The sequence below is a fragment of the Myotis daubentonii genome, chromosome 18 (genome assembly GCF_963259705.1).
Source record: "Myotis daubentonii chromosome 18, mMyoDau2.1, whole genome shotgun sequence".
Classification (NCBI taxonomy): domain Eukaryota; kingdom Metazoa; phylum Chordata; class Mammalia; order Chiroptera; family Vespertilionidae; genus Myotis; species Myotis daubentonii.
The window spans coordinates 18,831,593-18,851,832 of NC_081857.1; the positions used below are offsets into that span (position 1 = coordinate 18,831,593).

At 46.6% G+C, this 20,240-nt stretch overlaps 1 protein-coding gene across 2 annotated transcripts in view; it reads right to left on the reverse strand.

The window, feature by feature from the left end:
• C18H1orf21 (chromosome 18 C1orf21 homolog) overlaps window positions 1–19,265 on the reverse strand; it is a 175,821-nt gene extending 156,556 nt beyond the window's left edge. The window contains exon 1 of one of the 2 annotated variants that reach the window (XM_059674294.1): window positions 18,960–19,265. The gene's annotated coding sequence lies outside the window, so the exon portion shown is untranslated. The remainder of the gene's footprint in view (window positions 1–18,959) is intronic. The other variant, XM_059674295.1, reaches the window with a different exon arrangement.
• Between the last annotated feature and the right edge of the window lie 975 nt (window positions 19,266–20,240).

Here is a 20,240-nt window from a genome sequence, read left to right on the forward strand (position 1 = left end):
GAGACCCAGATGGGGCCTCACTGACTCCTGCATTTGATCATAAATCTTCCCATGAGGCACAGATATTCCTGTTTAAGCCTCCGTACATATTGAAACCAAAAGAAAGGCAATAAAATACAGAGAATCAATAGGGCATGTTCTCCAAATGGGAAATATTTCATTTATATGATCTCTGTAGGATTTTAGAACTGCCTGAGAGAAACAAAGTCTAGTTGACGCAGAGATTTAAGGTGAGAAATATTTTTGGCAAATTAACCTTTCACTACATCAGAGAGAATTAATTCAAAGTACGTATGAGAAGAAAAATCTGAAAACTGGTACGTTCTCATTCAACACTGTCATTTACCATTAGCCGCCTTCATCCGCATGAAATCAGCTGTGATTCATTACAGTTTACAGAAATATGCGCATTTGGAAATGAACTGGCTTTCATTTTTGTTTCAACTTTGCACATCAAATCAGAGGTCGGCTCTAAGACAGTTCTGGTGCTATTATGGATTTGATCAAAGTCATTCAACATGTTTAAAAGTCATGATGAAAGTATAAAATCCATGATATCCACCTGAAAACACCCTGGACCTCAGCATATCCCTTCCTCCCAAGACAAGTTCTAACTTCCTGAAACCTCTTCACCTAACCAGACACGGGTATAGCGATCAGGACGTTGCTTCCAAAGCCATATTTTGTAGATAAACAAACTATGCATAGATCATTTATCTAATACTAGAGGCCCAAATGCATGAAAATTCGTGCAAGAGTAGGCCTCCCTTCCCCTGGCTGCTGGCACCGGCTTTCCTCCAGCACCCGGGACCCAGGCTTCCCTCCCTCTGGTCAGCCACAGGCACCCGGAACCTGGGCCAGCTTCACCCAGGCCGGCTGCAGGCACCCAGGACCCCGGGCGGCTTCGTCCGGGCCCGGCTTTTGTCAGGAAGGACGTCTGGAAGACGTCCGGTCTATCCGGTCTAATTAGCATATTACCCTTTTATTAATATAGATACTTCCTTTTTTCTTTTGTTGACAAGAATAATAAATTCTTAATTAAAAATAATCTTGCAGTGTGTTTATTAAATATAATCTTAAATTTTAAGAATAGACACTTTATTTCTAGTTTATTGGGAAAAAAAGAACTTTCCTCCTGTCCCTACACTTTCTTCTCCATAGTCGATCGCTTTTATTTCTCCTAAGTTTGCCTAATTTTCACACTTTATCCCTATTCCGCTATTTGTCTCTTCCTGCCATTATACAAACTTATATAAATGTTTTGATTCTCTTCTGTGGGTAGCTCCTCTGCAGTGCGGCTTGAGAAAGGGCAAAAACAAGAACAAAGTCAACTGAGGGTATAGCTTAGAATGGTAAGATATTACTCAGTAACCCGCAGAGAAGGGAAATGAAACAATGAGGACCAGAGCCCGTGGAGTCACATTTAATTCAATTCTGCACGAATGTGTCCCGGCCTGCAGGGAACCAGGCAATGGGGCAGGCCGTGAGGACCACAGTGCTCAGTCTGCAAGGAGTTATTAATTGGTGGTCTGTAAAGAACTTCTCATGCATGACTGAGGGAATTATGTTCGTTTTAGGAAAGATCACTTTCTTCTTCTTCTTTCTGTTTTAATTCACCAAGATCCAATATGAGTCCCTTTATTCCAGGATGATTGCTGAAAGGGGGATTGTGTTAAAAATCCACCCACAGGTCATTTCCAGCTGTCTTCCCATCCCCTATCTCAAGCCCACAGTCTACACCCACATCCATTCCATTCCTGCCTCATTTCCCGTACTTCCCCAATACTGATGTGAGGTAATTTCATTCTACAAAGGCTGAAGAGCAGAACCAACGCCAACACAGAGCCTCCTCAATGAAAGGACAAACAATAGATTTCTGGTCCCTCAGCTGTCACTCACCTGGACGAAGAAGAAGCAACAGCAAGTCATTTAGCCAACTGTGGGCCTGACATCTTCCCAACAATGCAAAACACACCGAAGGAAACGTTCTTTGAAAATGGAGTAAGAATGAAAACCAACAAGTGCTGAACAGGAAATGGAAATGCTGGAAACGACCCATAGCTCACCTTCTCGGCTAAAATAACGCTTGGGTGTCTAGCGGAGAAACACTGCCGACATCTGAAACCCTTGGGTCCCTGTGAGAACAGTCAAGTGTTTAAGGCACAGACTCTGTTCTGAGATTTTCTGATGCAACATTGTCAGGATTCAGTCAAAGGACCCTAATCGGCCATTTTGAGTATGCATGAGGCTTCATCAGATTGGGATGCAAGAGAAAAGGGAGTGAAACCTGACCAAGCGTTTTCAAAGGTCAGACTATCCCCAAAGGAGGGGAAAGCCTTTAGGGGGAGGGGGCGGAGGGGGGGGGGGCGGCAATGCCTTCACATTCTAGCTGCTGAGTGGCTCAGTGACCATGCCTGTTCCCAAGTGCTTATCAGGGATTCCTCGTTCCTCCTCACAAATACCCAATGCCGTTAAAAATTCCTCCTGGATGACAAACACTGTGACTTACAACTCAATTTAGGGGAGCTCCAACCCCTGGCAAATGACCTAAATTATAACCCTCCGTGGGTTTGGGTTCAAAACAATGTAATAAATGAAAAAAAAATCAAGGCAATAAAAATCCCAGTAAAGCATGGTGTTTCTCACTGACAGAATGGGTCCCTCTGTTGAGACACTGAAGTCTCTTTGGGGATAGGGTCTGCCAACAAGCACAGACCCTCCATACCCAGGGCTGCTGCTCCCGAATGAATTCCCTCACCTCCTCTGTTCATTCGCTGTCCCTCTAATTCATGAAAAGTCATGTTTCAGTTCAGGCTTTATGTTTGACCTGCAAATACATCACCACCAACAACAAAAATAAACCCTCCTCCACTGCGATGTCACAATATTAACACACAGCTCCCAGTTTCAAAAGAGCAATTTAAATGTCTTACTACGTGCACTGAGTCATGTACCTACTCAGCAAGGAAATAGTGAATTGCTACGTTTTTTTATTTAGGACACTCTTCTCATTCTTATTGGCCCAATCTCATTGTTACTGCCATCGAGTTATTAATTCTCCAACTGCTCTTTCTTATGTTGCTTGTTCTCAGGGAAGCAACGCAATCTCTGACTCCCACTACAGTCAGGTTAGTAAAAACGTGAAAATGGGAACCCAGACTCCCAGTGGCCCACCTCATGGTCTACAAACCCTGAGAGTGGAAAGTTCTGGCTTCTTCCTCACCTGATACCCATTAGCACAGCTGCGTCGGAATCCACCCACCCGAGCAGGGCAAACCCCAGACTCTGGGTCCTGTCCTAACTTCATCATGACCTTATCCTGACCTTCAATGCAATGAAGATATATTACTTTCTATTTTAGACTTCTTTACACTTGATGAAAAACACGAATAGTCACGTCAAATATAATGCTCATTTGGCATCTTTACAACCCTGAGTAGTTTGTGGGAAACCAGGGTCCTTCCTTCCCCTATACCCCCCACCCCAAAAAGGCATGATGCTTCAAAGGTAAGCAGGTTAGAGATTAATTGGAGGACGATGTTTTTCACTTACTTCAGAGAAAAAATGGTGTTTGTGCGTTTCTGAACTACCGTGCAAGCATTGGTTTACCAGATGCATACACTGCACTAAGTGGATGTGACTCATGGGGAAAGTTTTATTTAGCATAGAAAGCAAATCTTACACCTGAGAGATTTTCTGAGTTTATCGTATTAAATGTACCAAATGTAGATGCATATTCATTGAATTATGGAAAATGCCAGTTAGGTACCTAATGAATTTTCACCCACTCATCTTAGATGAGTAAAATGTGATAAGCAGTGACTTTCGCATCAAAGCATCAGTTCCATAGAGAAATGGGGTCTGGGGCAAAACCCACTTAGTCCACCAAGGAGGACAAAACCCACTTAGTCTCATGAACGCATCCAAATTTAGGCCTGGGTTTCTACAAGTTTCCCTTACTTCTCACACACACGCAGCTGGCCCACTACACACAATGTAACAGGCAGAGTGAGACTTCGGTCCTTCCTGAACAGTCCTCTCCAGGGGCAATGAGGGAAATGCAGCCTGAATGTGTTCCTGTAAACGGCAAGCTTACCTTCAGGCTGTGTGGAGAAGACAAGCCATGCTCACTGGAGCTGAATGTCTTCATACTTGCGGTCCTCTATGCCACTTAACTAAGTTCTAATACACGTTTCCCAAAGAGCAATTCCTGATCATAAGTGTTTCTTTTTCTGCTCTTCAAATGTCATTACTCCCCCACCCTCACTCTAATCTCACTTTTGTAACTGACAACATCTAATATCCCAAGAAGAGCCCCCCCCCAAAAAAAAAAATCATTATAGGATCTAACCAAGCAATAGAAAGCCAACATGAATCTCACATGCATTCATTTCTGGATATACTCATTGTGCTTCCTTGCTAATCACAGGGCTTTCATTCTAATTGGTTCCTTTTTACCTTGGTTAGTCTTAGCTATCATGATTTTTTAAAAAATATTTTATTGACTTTTCTTCAGAGAGGAAGGGAGAGGGGTAGAGAGCCAGAAACATCGATGAGAGAGAAACATCAATCAGCTGCCTTCTGCACACCCCCCACTGGGGATGTGCCCGCAACCAAGGTACATGCCCTTGACTAGATTCAAATCCGGGACCCCTCAGTCCGCAGGCTGACGCTCTATCCACTGAGCCAAACCAGTCAGGGCCACGGTTTTTTTCAAGTGGAAAATCAGAACACTTGCAAGGGATTTTATCTTCACACCAAGCATCGTGAAAATCTCATGTGAGAATATACGAAGGGAAAGTATTTTTCTTGACTGTAGAACCTAAGCGCACTTGGTAGAGACTCAAATATGATGAAAATGGAAGATATAAAGATGGCTTCAGTATCACTATAAAAACTACCCTCCTAGGGCTTGGAAAGACACCCCTCCATCCACAGTCACAAGGTCAGCTGGGGATTATCACCTCTAATTTTGATTAGAAAAAGACCTTCTCATTTTGATTAGAAAAAATTTTTGCCACATACAGGCCCTTGAAACAGCAAGTGTAATGACCCTCAGGGACAGAGGCTGAGTATCTCTAGTATTTCCTCAGCGAGCTGAAGGGCACTGATCTAAAAGGGACTGTGTTCTCAGAGATTCCGAGTAGCTCTACCATCATTTCCATATAACTTTGGGAAGTCACAGTTCCTCAGTAAGTGAGGTTCCCTAGCAACCAAATGCTCATGTGAATCCTCCTTCTCACCCTATCCCCCTCAGAGACGTAAGGTAGGGGCACTTTGAAGATAAACATGATGCCACTTCAAAGCATAACGTTAATTATTAGTACTGGGTCTGATTTTTTTGGGGGGGGGGGAGCTGATTTTTTAAGAAAGCCAAATAACGACTCAGATAAAAGATAAAATAAATTTCATTTGCTGACATCACAATTTGGGATATATAACATAATCCTTGAGGAACCAAGGGAAAAACAAAAAAACAGATTTAAAGATTTTTCACAAGATAGAGAAATAGATGCATAGAATCTTAATGCCGGAAGGGAAAGTGGGTTGCAAAGATTTTGCACAGGCCCCGTCAAGAGAGGTTTGGGGGTTCAGACTGATCTTGAGGATGAAAAATTAGGGGAGGTTTCAAATCAGAAAGCAAGCAGAAACCCTGGAAATTCTCTCACTGCCCAATCAAATTCGTTTGAGGCCAGCAAGTCTATGATAGGCCATAGTCTATGACAGGGGTGGCGTGGAATTGCTTGATGCTATTGAAGAGAAGCAAACATATGCTATATGGCAAATACAGCATGTACATTAATTCATTTACTCTAGATAATAGCCCCCAAAATTCACATAGATGTTATGAAGAACTGTCACAATAGATCCAAGGATTTTCTTCTCGAAAATTTTATGTGTAGAAATATTAACTTTTCTGGGATGGGCCTCCACAGAGCAAAAGGATGGGGACAGATTTGCACCTGAAATTCTTAAACGATGCTCTGGAATAGAAGTTGGGAACCTGGCATTCAGGGCCAGAAAAACCTTCATGGAAATCCCATCATGTGTCCTCCGAGTTGACCTTTGGACATCATGTACTTCCTGTGTGGCTAGACCTCTCGGCGTGCCAAGTTTATTTGTCAGTAACATGGAAAGCGTATCTAATTCTTATTGGGACTATTATCTAGAGTAAATCCTAAATGATGTGTGCTTTCGGTTAGCATTTTTTAACTTCACATAACTGGGATCACACGGTATTATTCTTGTCTTGCTTTTCCACTCATTGTTACGCTTGTGAGATTCATCCCTGTTGACATACTCAGCTGTAGAGCACTCTCGCTACTGTTTATTGTAAATGACCCACAATTTCTTTAATCAACATACTATTGGCAGCCATATCAGTTGTTTTGCTATTATGAGTAGCATTGCTGTGAGCATTTTTGCACGTGTAAGAGTTTCTCTAAGGCAGTGCTTCCCATCCTTTGCATAACCCAACTTATATAGCAAATGATAACATTAGGGTGGCAAACTGAAGTTATCTGCTCTGCTCCCTTGCTTTGCTATCCTAAAGGCTTGGGAATCAGAGGACCATTTTATGTTATTCTAATCTTCTTTCCCAAATCATTACACCAATTTTTACTGTCACCAGCATTGTATGCATATTCCCTCTGCTCATACCCTTCCCCAAAGCTTGATGTGGACGGACACTGCCAATCTGGTAGATTATAAATGGTATTGCCTGTGGTCTTAATGTTGTACATTATACTGCCTCTATGCGTAAAATAGTAGGGTTCTGGAACATGAAATTAGGTAGATGAGAGAAGCATGTCACTTATCAGTGGAAAAAAGATGGACTTTCTAATAAATGGTTTGTGATACCCAGATAGCCACGTAGAAAAAAGAGAAAATTGGATCCACTCCCCATTCCACACATGGAAGTAAACTGCAAATGGGTCACAGATTTAAATGTTAATAATAACTGAGGAACTAAATTTGAAGTTTTAAAATACAGATCCAGTATTTACAGATGTTTTATTGGTTGAAATAAATTGAATGGAATTTTAATAACAGAACATTTAGTGACCAAATCGAGCTGTGCGAGAATACGGACGTAAATATTCACACAGCTGTTCACGGCAGCACAGTTCACTCAGCTGTCCAGTGAGTTCAGGAAAAATAATGTTTTAGTTCTGGCTTTATTTTTGATTTGCAAATAAACAAAAACAAATCATCCCACTACAATGTAAGAGCAAGACTGGAAACAACCAGATAGCCAACTGACTATAATAGAGTCTCTGCAGTTATAAAACACAATGAAAAAATCTTTTAAAAACGGCTCCAGAGTGATCTCTGAAATATACTAAGTGCAAGAAGCAAGATACAGAACTGTAGTATGCTACATTTTTTTCCTCAGAGGGAAGAAATATATATTTGCTTACATTAGATAGAAACAATATGCATATATGTATATATACATATGTCACACATACATATGTATACATAAAGCATACCTATAAACATACATATATATACATATCCGTATCTTAGTAGCTAGCTATGCATACATATATATTTCCTAACTTTGTCCACTTGAACAGACCTAGAAACAATTGCAAGCCTATTCACAATGAGAACCCCTAACACCCAGACTATGGTCTCTAAATACCATTTACCATTAAAGAGATCTGGGGCAGGAAGAGTTCTAGGTAAGTCTGAAATATCTTGTTATACCAGAAAGTAAAGATGTCATTAAAGACCACTACATTCATGTCAAAAGAATTCAGAAGCCAATTTAAAAGAGAATCTCCTACAAGCCAAAGAAATGTAGAGCTTCAAAAGCAGTAACTGCAAAGGATCGAAACACATAAATTGTGTTAAAATCCATGCGTCCAAAATGATACTTAAAACAAAAACAAACAAACCAAACCCTCAATGATCTTCTTTGGAAGTTTGTAGAAAAATCAACTCATTGTTCTGAGCACTATTTAATATAGAGGGAATAACACTAAGCATTAATATTCCCATATAAACTATACCCCGAGGTAACCAAGTAATTGATGTAGTTGATTCTTCTTGATAGAAAAACTCCAGCTAATGCAGAAGAGATGAGAGAACATCACTTTACAACTCTTATAGAAACAATATAGCTAAACAATGACCATCAGTGGTTTCTAAAGGGCCCCGGAAACTTTATAATGGAAAGATCTGGCCGACAACATCTAAATCCACTGATCAGTCATACCCTCACAAAAGAAGAAACAAGAAGGCATGACGCTGTCCACGGTGTATTCTTGCCAAACTATCTGATCAAGCTTTCAATCTAACTACAAGAAATATAGGCAAAGAATATAGTGATGAACACCAAGAAAAAAGATGCAATCAGCAAACAACAGAAGGCGAATGCAGGAAATCTCTTAGGATAGATCCCTAGTTCCTCAACAAACAAACTACGGGGGGTGGGGGGAGAGAAAAGGGAAAAATAGAGGAAGGACGCCTACAACTAAGGCCGGAAGCATTCTCAGGTGTGAAAACTGTTTGAATCCTGAATGTAACAAATAAATCATTCTTTAAAAATATGGGCCAATCAGGGAAATTTGCTTTATGACTGGATATTTGATATTAAGGAATTATTAAAAATTTTAGGCATGACAATGATATTGTGGTTGTTAAAAGAAAAAGTCCTTATTTATAACAATAAAAGCGTAACATGCTAATTAGACCGGACATCCTTCTAGTCATCCTTCCATCCTTCCAGACAAAGCTGGGGCTGCGAGGAAAGCCCGGGTCCTGGGTGACAGAGGGGAGCCGGTGCCGGCAGCCGGGGAAAGGAAAGCCTATTACTGCATGAATTTTGTGCATCAGGCCTCTAGTCATTTATAAACCTAATCTAGTTTGTACAGACAAGATGACATAATTTGTTTCAAAAAGGACCTATAGGTGAAGGGAAGGGAGTGTATGTGTGTGTGTGTGTGTGTGTGTGTGTGTGTGTGTGTGTGTGTGTGTGTGTGTGTTGGAAGGGAAGAGGCATATGGAGAAAACACAACTGGCTAGGAGTTGTTCATTAAAAGCCCAACTTAAGAGTCCCAGACCCTGGGGGGGGGGGGGGGGAGACATATGTAATACTCTTTGTAATACTTTAAGCAATTAAAAAAAAAAGAGTCCCAGAGCCTGGATCCCAATCTCAGCACCACCCCTTATTGGCCACAAGACCTTGGTCAAGGTCCTAAGCCTCAGGTCTGCCTTCCCTATAAAGTAGAGGTAACCATTGTAGGTTCCTCATAGGACTGTTGTGAACATTATAGAAAATGCATGTAATGTACTTAGCACAGTACCCAGGCACAGAGTGAGCACTCAATACATTTTACCTTTGATTATTACTACTGTCAGTTATTACCACCTTTACTCAAGATCACAAAGCTGGGCATCTGCTAAATCCAAACCCACGTTCTTTCCAATACATTCTGATGCTGCCCCCAGCTCCACCCTGAGTCTCAGTGGAGACTGAGAACAAGTAACAGTCACATTCTGCAATGAGAGATGCTATACTAAAACCTTTAATGGCATTGCTATGCAGCCTGGCTTCTGGAATCAGACAATGAGCCATGCTGTGTTGTAACGCTGTAACTTAATGTGTCCTTACTGTGGATAGCTCCTCCTCTGGTGGAATGTAAACACTCAAGTACTGTAACCCCCTTATAAATCAATATGCACATGCATAAATTCACAATGATGAAACACTGAGCTATTGCATCATCCTCGCAAAACATGGCCTCAGATTTGTACCACACTGGGTGCTGGCGTAAATGATGTAAGGCAAACCTCAGAATCCCAACACAGAAAACTAACCAAGTGATAAAGCATCAAGCTTCGCATGCGGCACAAGCTTATATAATACTAGAGGCCCGGTGCACAAAATTTGTGCACTCGGGGGGTTCCCTCAGCCTGGCCTGCACCTTCTTGCAGTCCGGGAGCCCTCAGGGGATGTCCGACTGACAGCTTAGGCAGGGAGAGGGCCTAAGCCATCAGTCGGACATCCTTAGGGCTGCCACGGAGGCAGGAGAGGCTCCTGCCACCGCCACTGCACTAACCAGCCATGAGCCTGGCTTCTGGCTGAGCGGTGCTCCCCCTGTGGGAGCACACTGACAACCAGGGGACAGCTCCTGCATTGAGTGTCTGCCCTCTGGTGGTCAGTGAGCATCATAGCAACCGGTTGTTCTGACGTTTGGTCGATTTGCATATTAGCCTTTTATTATATAAGATTACAATGCTAAGGACCCATAAGAAATCTTGATATCTCCAATAAGATAAACATTTCCACTTCTACTTAACAACTGGATTACAGATCCTGAGAAAGCCTCTTCAATGCTATTTTACTTCTTCATGTGACAGTTCTGACCACATGCCGATTCTTGATCCGCCCTCTTTTCTCCCAAAGCCATGCCTGCCTGGCTCTCCTGCCTCTAGGGGAGACTGTCTCCTTCACTATCCTTTTCCATCCAAAGCCCTTAGAGGCTGGTGCTCCCTGGAACCCACTGTTCCATTTGCTTCTTCTATGTACTTGCCCCAGGCAATCTCAGGCCAAACCAGGTAGCTTCAACTACCATGTTTTAAAAACTTCCTTTCATTCGTTCTTTGTGCATTCATTCAACAAGTATGTCCTGGGCCCCCACTGTGTGGCATCTTGTCCTGGGGATTCAAGAGGATCAAAGCAGATAGACAGATGGCCCTCAACTTACACTTTTTTGAGTTTACGATGCTGCAGAAGTGATACTCACTCAGTAAAAACCATACTTTGAATTACCCATTTTTATTTTTCCCGGGGCTAGCGAAGTGTGGGAGGCGCTCTGTCGTGATGCTGGACAGCGGCAGCGAGTGCACCTCAGGGTCACCTGCAGGACCACAAGGGTGAACAACAGAAACTCTAGCGCGCTGTGTGCCAGCGTTTTTTGAATATTGTGTTTTCACATCCCATCGTGTCTACAAAACTCCCATCTATGTTACCTGCTTCTGAGGAGAAGAATAAGAGGAAGGCAATCACGGATGGTCCCAAATTAGGATGAGTTTATATCCTGAGAATGGAAGTGCTCTGAGCATGTGAAGGTAGGCTAGGCTAAGCTGTGATGTTTGGTAAGTTAGATGAATTAAACACATTTTTAAAAATATATTTTGTTGAGTTTTTACAGAGAGGAAGGGAGAGCGATAGAGAGTTAGAAACATCAATCAGCTGCCTCCTGCACACCCCCTACTGGGGATGTGCACGCAACCAAGGTACATGCCCTTGACCGGAATCGAACCTGGGACCCTTCAGTCCGCAGGCCGACGCTCTATCCACTGAGCCAAACCGGTTAGGGCTTTTGTTTTTTAAACACATTTTTTATTTATGAAATTTTTGGCTTACGATGGGTTTATCAGGATGTAACCCATGCAACGTCCAGGAGTGTATGTGAGAGGACAGAGGCTCATATCTAAAGAATCACAAGATAAATGTGCAATGATAAAAGTGGTCAATGCATAAGCATGGTGCAGTAAGAAACAGAGGGATCTAACTTCATCGTGGAGATCAGGGAATGATTCCCTAAGAAAGCGATGACTGAACTGACGTCAAACCCTTCCATCCCAAACCTCTCGTCTGAATCCCAGACCAGAATTTCAGTATATCTCCATCTCAAAGAATGTAAGTACACATACCTAAAATTCAGCATACTCCAAACTGCATCATCTTTCCTCCCAATTCCTGAATTCCCCATCTCAGTGACAGTGTGATCCATCCAGAAATGTGGCAATTATCCTTTCCTCTGTCCCCTTCATCACTCTCCATTCCCAATTGGTCACCAAGTCCTATCAATTTTGCTTCCTGTCTGTCCCGTCACTCCATCCCAAGCATCAGCTCCCATCATGTCTTACCAAGTTAGTACCAGAGCACACTTGCTCGGACTCCAGTGTCTGTCCCCGTCCAGTCTTACCCACACTCAGATGGAACAACCTACCATGCAAAGTATGCCTCTCCCTCTTTCAGTGCATCTCACTGCTTATGTTCTGGGCAATAAGTCCAAACTGTACTAGGAGGCTGTGCATATTTCATCAGTCCCCTGTCCCATCATGCTCTAGTGCAGGTGGAAATTCCAGGCACGATGACCCATTTCCAGCTGTCTCTACACCATAGCGTGTCTTCTGCCTGAAACGCCCTATTTCATCTTCTACCTGCCCCCAAATCCTTCTATCCCCGCATGCCAGTCTTTGAACAGTCTATGAATCCATAGTAAAGTGAGAAAAATAAAGTTAGCAACCCAATGGAGGTCCCCCAGTATTTTGGGAAATGTAAATAATACCCTAAGGACTCTTGTGTAGCTTTTGAATATCATCCTAATACCTCCTCTAAGAAGCCTTCCATGACTTCTCGATGTTGGGGAATCACACAGTTTATTGTTTATTGTCCAAACTGGGAGACTTTGAGGGCAGAGGAGATGCCATTAAAAACAATGTTAAACAATGGGCCCAGACCAGGACTGTCCCAGGGAATCCGGCTGCATGGTCAGCCCACCTCTAGACAGAGTTGGCCACTTTCTTCTCTGAACTCCCAATGCACCTCTGTCTGTTCACTACATAGCATGTGTTCGCATGTCGATTCCCGCACTTATCTGACAATTCCACAAAGACCAGGCCAGGCCTTTTCTACCTGTATCACCAGCATCTCTCCAGGGCCAGGCACGGATGACACCAAGTGTCATCAATGAAAGCAGATGTTTGTTTAATAAATTATCTGAGTAAGAAAGATTAGTTGCCTTAACTTTGGCCAACAAAGGAATTAAAAAATCCCCATTATCTTTTCTCATTCCATACTACACTTCTTCATTTGATTAAAGAGTTTTAAATGAAAACAAAGTCTTCACAGAGAAAAATTCTAAGCCTCAGACCAATGGCCAGATGTCAATCAACCAACAGCTATTTATTCAGCATTAATACACTCTTAGGGCCCAGTGGGTATAACTGAATAGCTTATAGTTTGTGGGATGACAAAAAAAATGCATAAACAAAAATGAAAACTAATAAAGAAATAAAATACATAAACACCAAATAAGTATTACAGGAATTCACGGAAGGCAAGAAAGACACCACTCTTATGTTCAGAAAAGCAGCTCCCTGAAATGATGGGATTTGAACGAAGCCTTGAGAAATAGCTTTGCCCATGAGGGAAGCAGGGAGGAAGTCCCAAGCGGGGCAGGGGTAGATGTTGGGGAGACCACCGGGGGTAAGAAGATTTGTTTTGGGAGCTGTAACTAGACTTTCACGGATTAGTTTCAGCAAATATGAAGCAACTCATAAAGGTTCCTGGACTCGTACCTCCTTCCTCAAAAAAAGTAATAGTATCTGCCTGAGACATATAGGTTGCTCATTCCTTTAGAATCTCTTTAGTTGTGAGACCTGGTAAAACATAATCTTAGGAAGATTACCTTTGGCAGAACTTTCAGATGGAAGAACTGCTGAAGTCACCCATTGGCATGTATGAACCATCGATGTCTTTGTAAAGTTCTCAGCAAACCACAGCTTGGCAGCCTATAGCGCTCTTTACCCGACAGCTGGCCTTTCGGTCTTCTCATGAAAGAATATGGTGTTCATACTGGGGCGCTACTACATGTAAGCAACCATGGGGCAGACCTCCTTGTTGACGTTGGGGTTCAGGGAGACGCTTTTAGAAGTGGCCGCTTCTCTTGAGTTGTTGAGTGTCTCACCAATTTCACTAGCATCGGTGAGGATGGGTATAAAAAATGTCCCCACGTCCCACCTGAGTGTGGAGACTCCCCATTCCCCTTGCCCTCCCCTGCCCAGGCGGGGACAACCATAGGTCACCAAGGGAGGTCAAGCTATGTCCTGACACATGGCTTGACAATGAACTGAAATTATTTCGATTTCCACTGCACTCAAATAAATATAGGCCCATCAGAGAAAGGGAATTCTTACTGAAAAGCCATTCTTCCTGCTCTGCTCTGAAGCTCCTTCTTTCCAAAGGCCTAGAGCACTCAGGATATTGCACAACCAATGTTGGGTCTACTGTTGAAGTACAGTTTTATAAAAGACCAATTCAACTTTGTATGCAACGAGTCCATAGGATATGATTTGCCAGTAGTGGTCCTCAGCTTAATATTTTTTTCTCCCACTGACCCTACTGAAGGGGCCAACATAGACCACAAACTTACAGGGAAAACCAACACTGTTAGGGATAACACTGTTTGGCATAAATGTGTCCCGTGAGCTTATAAAATTTTCATGGCGTGCAGTAAAACCACAACAAATGAGAAAAAAATGTGGTTCAAGTTAGAGTCATATTTATTTAACCAGCATTTATTTAACCAAAGGAGAAAAAAAAATCAAGGTAATGAGGATGAAATTAAATAAACCATTCCCCTTCTGTGTTTAGTAAGTAGGTTTTGGTGGGCAATAAAGCCTTTTCAATGGTGCTATTATGAAAATCTATAAAACGCTTTTCAAGACTTGTTGTCCAAATCTTTCAAAATAACAATCATCATTGGGCTAGTCCTTTATTTATAATCCAACATAGTATGGAATAGCTAAATGAAGTAAACAAGCAATGTACTTCAGCTACCATTAAATGGCTTCAAGAGCCTTAAAAAGTCCAACAATATAGTAGAATCAAAAGTGGGGGGGGAAAGAGGCAGATAGATCCCTGAACTTGGGGGTGCTCTAATTCCATTTTTTCTGCAAGGTACAAAGCACGTGGACTTCGAGTCATGAATACTCTAAACACACCTGCTGGGAGGGCGTGAGCCTGTGGAACAGGCAGAGGCAGGCACCTGGAAGATCTAAAGGCTTGATGGAGAGAAGTGGGAGTAACAGGGGGTGTGGGGCAAAGTAGGGCAGGTAGAGGGCCCTGAGGGCAGGAGTCTACACTTGACAGAGAGGTGGAAGGAGTCGGGGAGAACACGGGGGCTGGAGATGCGGTTAAGAACTGGAGATCAGTCAGACACATCCAACCCAAGCCTTGCAGGCAGCAGTTAGGCAGTGGGACCAAGAAGCAGGAGGGTCTATGGTGAAAATCTGTGAGACAGAAAACGAGGGGAAACCTTCAGAAAGGATAGGAAGGTGAGGGGGCACTCGTCTTAAGGCATAAAAGGTAAAAGCAGCTGGAGAGAGAAGAGAGTGAGAGGCAGAGCCAAGGATGCGGGCAGCCCAGGGGCGCTCACTGCAAGAGACAGATCTCCCTTTGCTTGTTTTAAGTTACTGTAGAGGGAACAGCAGTGACTGCTGAACACAGCCTCTCTTGGGAAAATCTGAAAAACCAAGAGGTGGGGCTACCTGCGCTGTCCCAGGACCCTCCTCCCCTCCCCGATCCTGAAGAGACCCCCGCGTGGAAGACCCCGAGTGCGGAGGCTGCAGCACAGGAAGACAGGCTACAGGACGGATCCTGAAAACCATAAAGCACACTGCAAACACGAGGCGCTGTCATCCCCTGAGTCCCTCAGACACAGAAGAGTGAGGCCAGCGTGACAACCGTGAGCGAAGAAATACTCGGCAAATATGGCTATTGTACCTCTTCCAAATCGAGATGCCCTAACCAGAAATTCCAGTCATTGGAGAGGACCTGGCCCTTGGTATGTTACTTTCCTGTCACATAGTTTTCAACACTTAAAACCCTACCTGAGGCACGTGCCATGGAGCTCTTCACAAACCATCTTACTGGTTTAGTAAAATGGAAGCTCGCATCTAATGCATTTCCAAGGAGTTTTTTTAATGCCTTCTAGATTTTAACTAATTAGGTGAATTCCATTCCATTCACTCAGTGAGTGACTTCCAACTACCAGGCAAAGTGGTGGCTACTGGGTGGGGGCGGGGGAGGGGCTGCACCGAGGGTCTTCTCCGTGTCCATTTCAGAGTCCAGAGTGCTAACCATTACACGATGGATCCGTGTCCATTTCAGACTGGGAAAGCCGTCTCCTCTGGGACCGCGTTACCTGGGAACATGTTTAATGTTAAGAAGTCAAGGAACCTCTTAATACCTGGTGACTGCTACGTGCCTCCTCGCCAAGTTTCCGCCCAATCGCTCCTGTCATAATTGCATAACCACAGCATGTCAAGTTGTTTCTTGTTGCAACTGTAACTTGTAAAATTAAACTTCAGAACTGAGATAGTCAAGCTAAATAATTGCCTACTTTAAAAAGACGTGTCTCTGTAATGTACATGCCACTTCAGATAAGCTCCTGCATGATGATCCCTGGGAGTCACCGCCGTCACCAGCGTTCAAAGGCCGTTCCAGTGTGGCAAGCCTCCCTGCACGCAGGCGCGTCCTGTCTTCTCAGTTTTCTGAGCAGCATTTCATACGGATCCACTGCGCTCCGCTTTCCACGTTTTAACGAGAACCCGATTAATCGCAACATTCCCTTTTCCCATGCTATGGGACTTCTAAAATTCCGAAGAAGGCCCATAAAATGGCCCCAAATGCCCTTGTTTGTGCTCCATGGGGCTCTACGGCGTATTGAGAAGTTTGAGAGAAGCTGGATACTTAACACTCAGGACCCTCTGGGAATGAGTCACCCGCCCTCCCTGCCCCTCATGGGAGGTACCATACCTCCCTGTCCCAGCCGGTGTCCCATTCTCTGAAGGAAAACACCCAGGGGAAGGGGACCACGAAGAGCCTGGAGCAAGCCGTTCAGGAGTTAATACTCAAGGCCTGAAGGGTCAAAGGTCCAACACGGAGTGGAGGCCCCGTCAATCGGCCTGGAAATGATACCCCTCATGGGGTGAGCCACTTTCTTCCTCGGTAGGTTTTATGAATCAGTCCGAGAAAATAGTACCAATGAATAAACAAGCTCTTGATTTCCGCCCTGGGATTCCTCAAGATGCTCAAACCACTTTAGGGGGTGGCCTAGTCACCCCCCCCCCCAAATCCATGCTTCACAATAAAGTAAGACGGGGGTGGGGAGACACGAGGGGTTGAAGGATAAATTACGAGCCAAGAAAACCAAACGATCCGTTCTCTCACCCAGTGAAACCGAGTCAGTGTTGAAGTAGAAAGCTAGAACCTCAGGGTCTTTGAGGATAAACTTTTAGCCATGGCTCTAAGACCTCCCTATCCAACCAAAGCCAGTTTTCTCCGAAATCTGCTTGAATGGAGATAAGCTTGACAAGAGGTACACCCCACCCCTCCTCCGGCATCCACTCAGCCAAGTGCTGAGTTTGCTGTCGTTGTTGCTTCTCCCAGTAGCCTCACAGCCCTTCTCTGAATCCGGTTTGCACACAGGCGCCAGGAGGGGAGGTTAATTTCAACGTGGCTGTTGCCATTGGTGAAGTGCTGGTCCCAGCAGCGGTGTAACACAGATAAGTACGCTCAGCTGTAGCGCAACAAAACCAGGTGATCAAGCCTAAACTAATTTCCATGTCGGATCAGTTGCATTCCCAAAAAGGCAACACAGGGCAAACATGTTCTACTGATGCTACAATCCAGCTCTGGGAGCATGAAAAAGGGGAGAAAACGGAAAATGGAGCATCTTGGACTTAAAGACCCTTTCAAAAACATCACCTTCTCCCCTCAACAGAGCTAGAGTAGGCCAGGCCCGCGGTAACCCAGGATTTGTTTTCTACCCTGGTACATCCCGAGTCCAGCCAGCTGAACGGCTATTCTCATTAGTAGAGGGTGAGCCCACTGCTGGAAGTGTTTATAACATCTGTCCGGGTAACCAAGGTGTCACTTCCCCAAACGGTCCATACTGTTTCCTTAAAAAAAAATTCTACATGAAATCTGTGGTGTGTCAGCCCCTTCCCAAGGTCTGAGTCAGAGCCCGCCTGCCTTTACCGAGGTTCTAGGTGACCAGGGTGTATCACTTTCAGAGTTGCCCCGGGAGCTGAACTTGTGGCTGTCTTCCAACCACACACAACATAATCGCTATCTATTTTAAAACACTTGTCCTAGCCCACATGCATGGAAGATGCCTCCTACATAGGTCTTCAACTTCCTACTGGAAACAAAACATTTCTGTCTCACACTTCGCTTGTCATCTGTCAGGACTAATGCGTGTTTGTGTGTATACATAATTCATCTCTGGCCGTGCAACTCTTGGAGCAACGAAAGCCGCCCCAAATGTTACCGTCCTGCCTGAGCCAATGACGAGCTTGGGAAAAGGACTGAATAGGAGATGAGAGCCCTTAAGCCCGGGGACTTCTCTCACACAAACAGTAAATGGGGAAAAAAAAATAATAAAAACCCTCGGTAGAGGGAGGCGGCTGGTGGATGATAGAGGAAGGGCATTAAGCTGCCGACCAAAGGCCGCCAAGCAGCGCACTTCTCCAGCTGCCTGCAGGGAGCAGTGAAATCTCCTCGCTCAATCAGCAAGCCCTCTCTGCCAGCCTCGCAGGGGCACGAATAATAAACACATGGAGGTGGGCACACAGATGCACCGGGACCAGCCACCCCGCAAAAGGTCAAAACTTCAGAAATGCCGGGGATCACGGCACCCTCACACACATCCATCAGTCGCAGCGGGAGAGAAGGAGCTTGGGGACCAGGCAGAGGGTTCTGAATTGTTATTTTCTTTCGGGCTCCGGCTGGCAAAGTACGAAGGCTACATGCAAAGCTAGAGCGGTGCAGGCAGGCTGAAGGCGGCGGGGGTGCGAGTAGGAAGGGAGGGGTGTCTCACCCCAGCCACCCAGGCCTCGCGGTGACGAAAGCCGTCAGCAGCCCCAACCGCATCCCACCCCTCCGCCCCCGCCGGCAGACGCCCCCTGCGGCGCCCTCCGCCCCGGCTTCCGCCCAGGCCACCCCTCCAGCCCCGCACCCCCGGCAGCCTCGGCCCGGCCGCGCGCGGGCAGCGCCACGGCCGCGGCTCCCATCCCTTCCGCGCCGCAGACACCCCGCAGGCCTCCCTGCCTGCCCGCCCGGGCGTGCCGTGCCGTGCCGGGGAGCCGAGACGGGGCGCGCACCGCCGCCCACTCCCCCCGCCCCGGGGCTGGCGGCGGCTCCCGCTTACCTTGGGCGCTCGCGGGGGGGGCTGAAGGTGGCAAGCCTCCCGCCCCCCGCCCCTCGCCTCCGCGCCGGGTTCTTCCTCCCTCCTCCTCCTCTTCCTCCTCCTGCCCACCGAGGGTCCCGGGCTCCCCCTCCGCCCCGCGGCCGGGAGTAGCCGCCGAAAGCCCCGAAGCCGGGCCCGCGTGCGTGCAGGCGGGAGGCGGCGGCGCGCGGCCAGCTCGCCAGTCACTGAGCGCGGCGCGCGGCTCCCAACTAAAGTGTGAAAGAAGCGGCGGCCGCGGCAGGCACGGCCCCCGGGAGTGGGCAGGGAGCGCGCGAGGGAGGGGACCGAGCAGGAGGGAGGGAGCCGGGGAGGGAGGGGACCTCCTCGCCCAGTCACTCGCTCGAGGGGCGGGGGCAGCCAGACACTCCCCGCCGCCCGGCCCTCCCCGCGCGCCCGGCTCCCCTCCCCCGGGGAGGGGCCTGCGGAGGCCGCGAGGGCGCCGCGCACGGGAGAAAGGGAGCCGGCGAGAGGACGGTCGGGGTGCGAAGGGCCGCGGGGAGGAGCGGGGGGCGAGGACGGGCGTGTGTGCCTGTGTGTTTGTGTTTGTGGTTTGTGTGCGCGCGCCCTGGGGCCAGCGGGAGCGGAGCGCGCGGCGCGAAAGCCGAGGTTGGGCCTGTCACCCGGGCGGTGGCCTGGCAGCCGCGGGGCGGCTCAGGGGCCCCGAGGGCCCAGGTCTGCGGGAGACCCAGGCCAGCCCGTGGGCCCCGCCGTAAGGTTGTGGCTGCGGGATAAAGACGGGGGGAAGGCCGGGCATCCTCGCGGTCCAGGCAGCCCAGCGGCGCCGGCCCCGCCACCAAACCGCCTCCGCCCTGCCCTGGAGCGGTGGTTCCTGCAAAATGAATGAAGCACCGGCCACTCGGTGCGAACGGCACTGGAGGGAAAGTGACGGGCGCACCCTGGGTCCCAGATCTGGCGCCCTTCGCCCCTCCCCGCCCTTCCCGGCCTCTGGGGACTAAAGGGAGGAGGCCGCGCCAGTTGGGCAGGTCTGGGATGGCTGGGGTCTGCAAAGATCACCGTCCACCACTTTATCTGTTCCGTTTTAGCGGATCCTCGCTGGGGGTGAATTTCCCACCCTTTGGGCAAAGGCACTCTTCTCCTCTCCCCGGCCATATGGGGTGCTCCGTGTGTGCACTTAATTGATCTCTCAGCGTGGATAGCTGTTGGATGCCTTTGTGTGGCTTCCCCTCGCTTCGCTGCGCCTGCATTGCCCTAGACACGTGAGGAATGTCAGGCCTCCAGGGT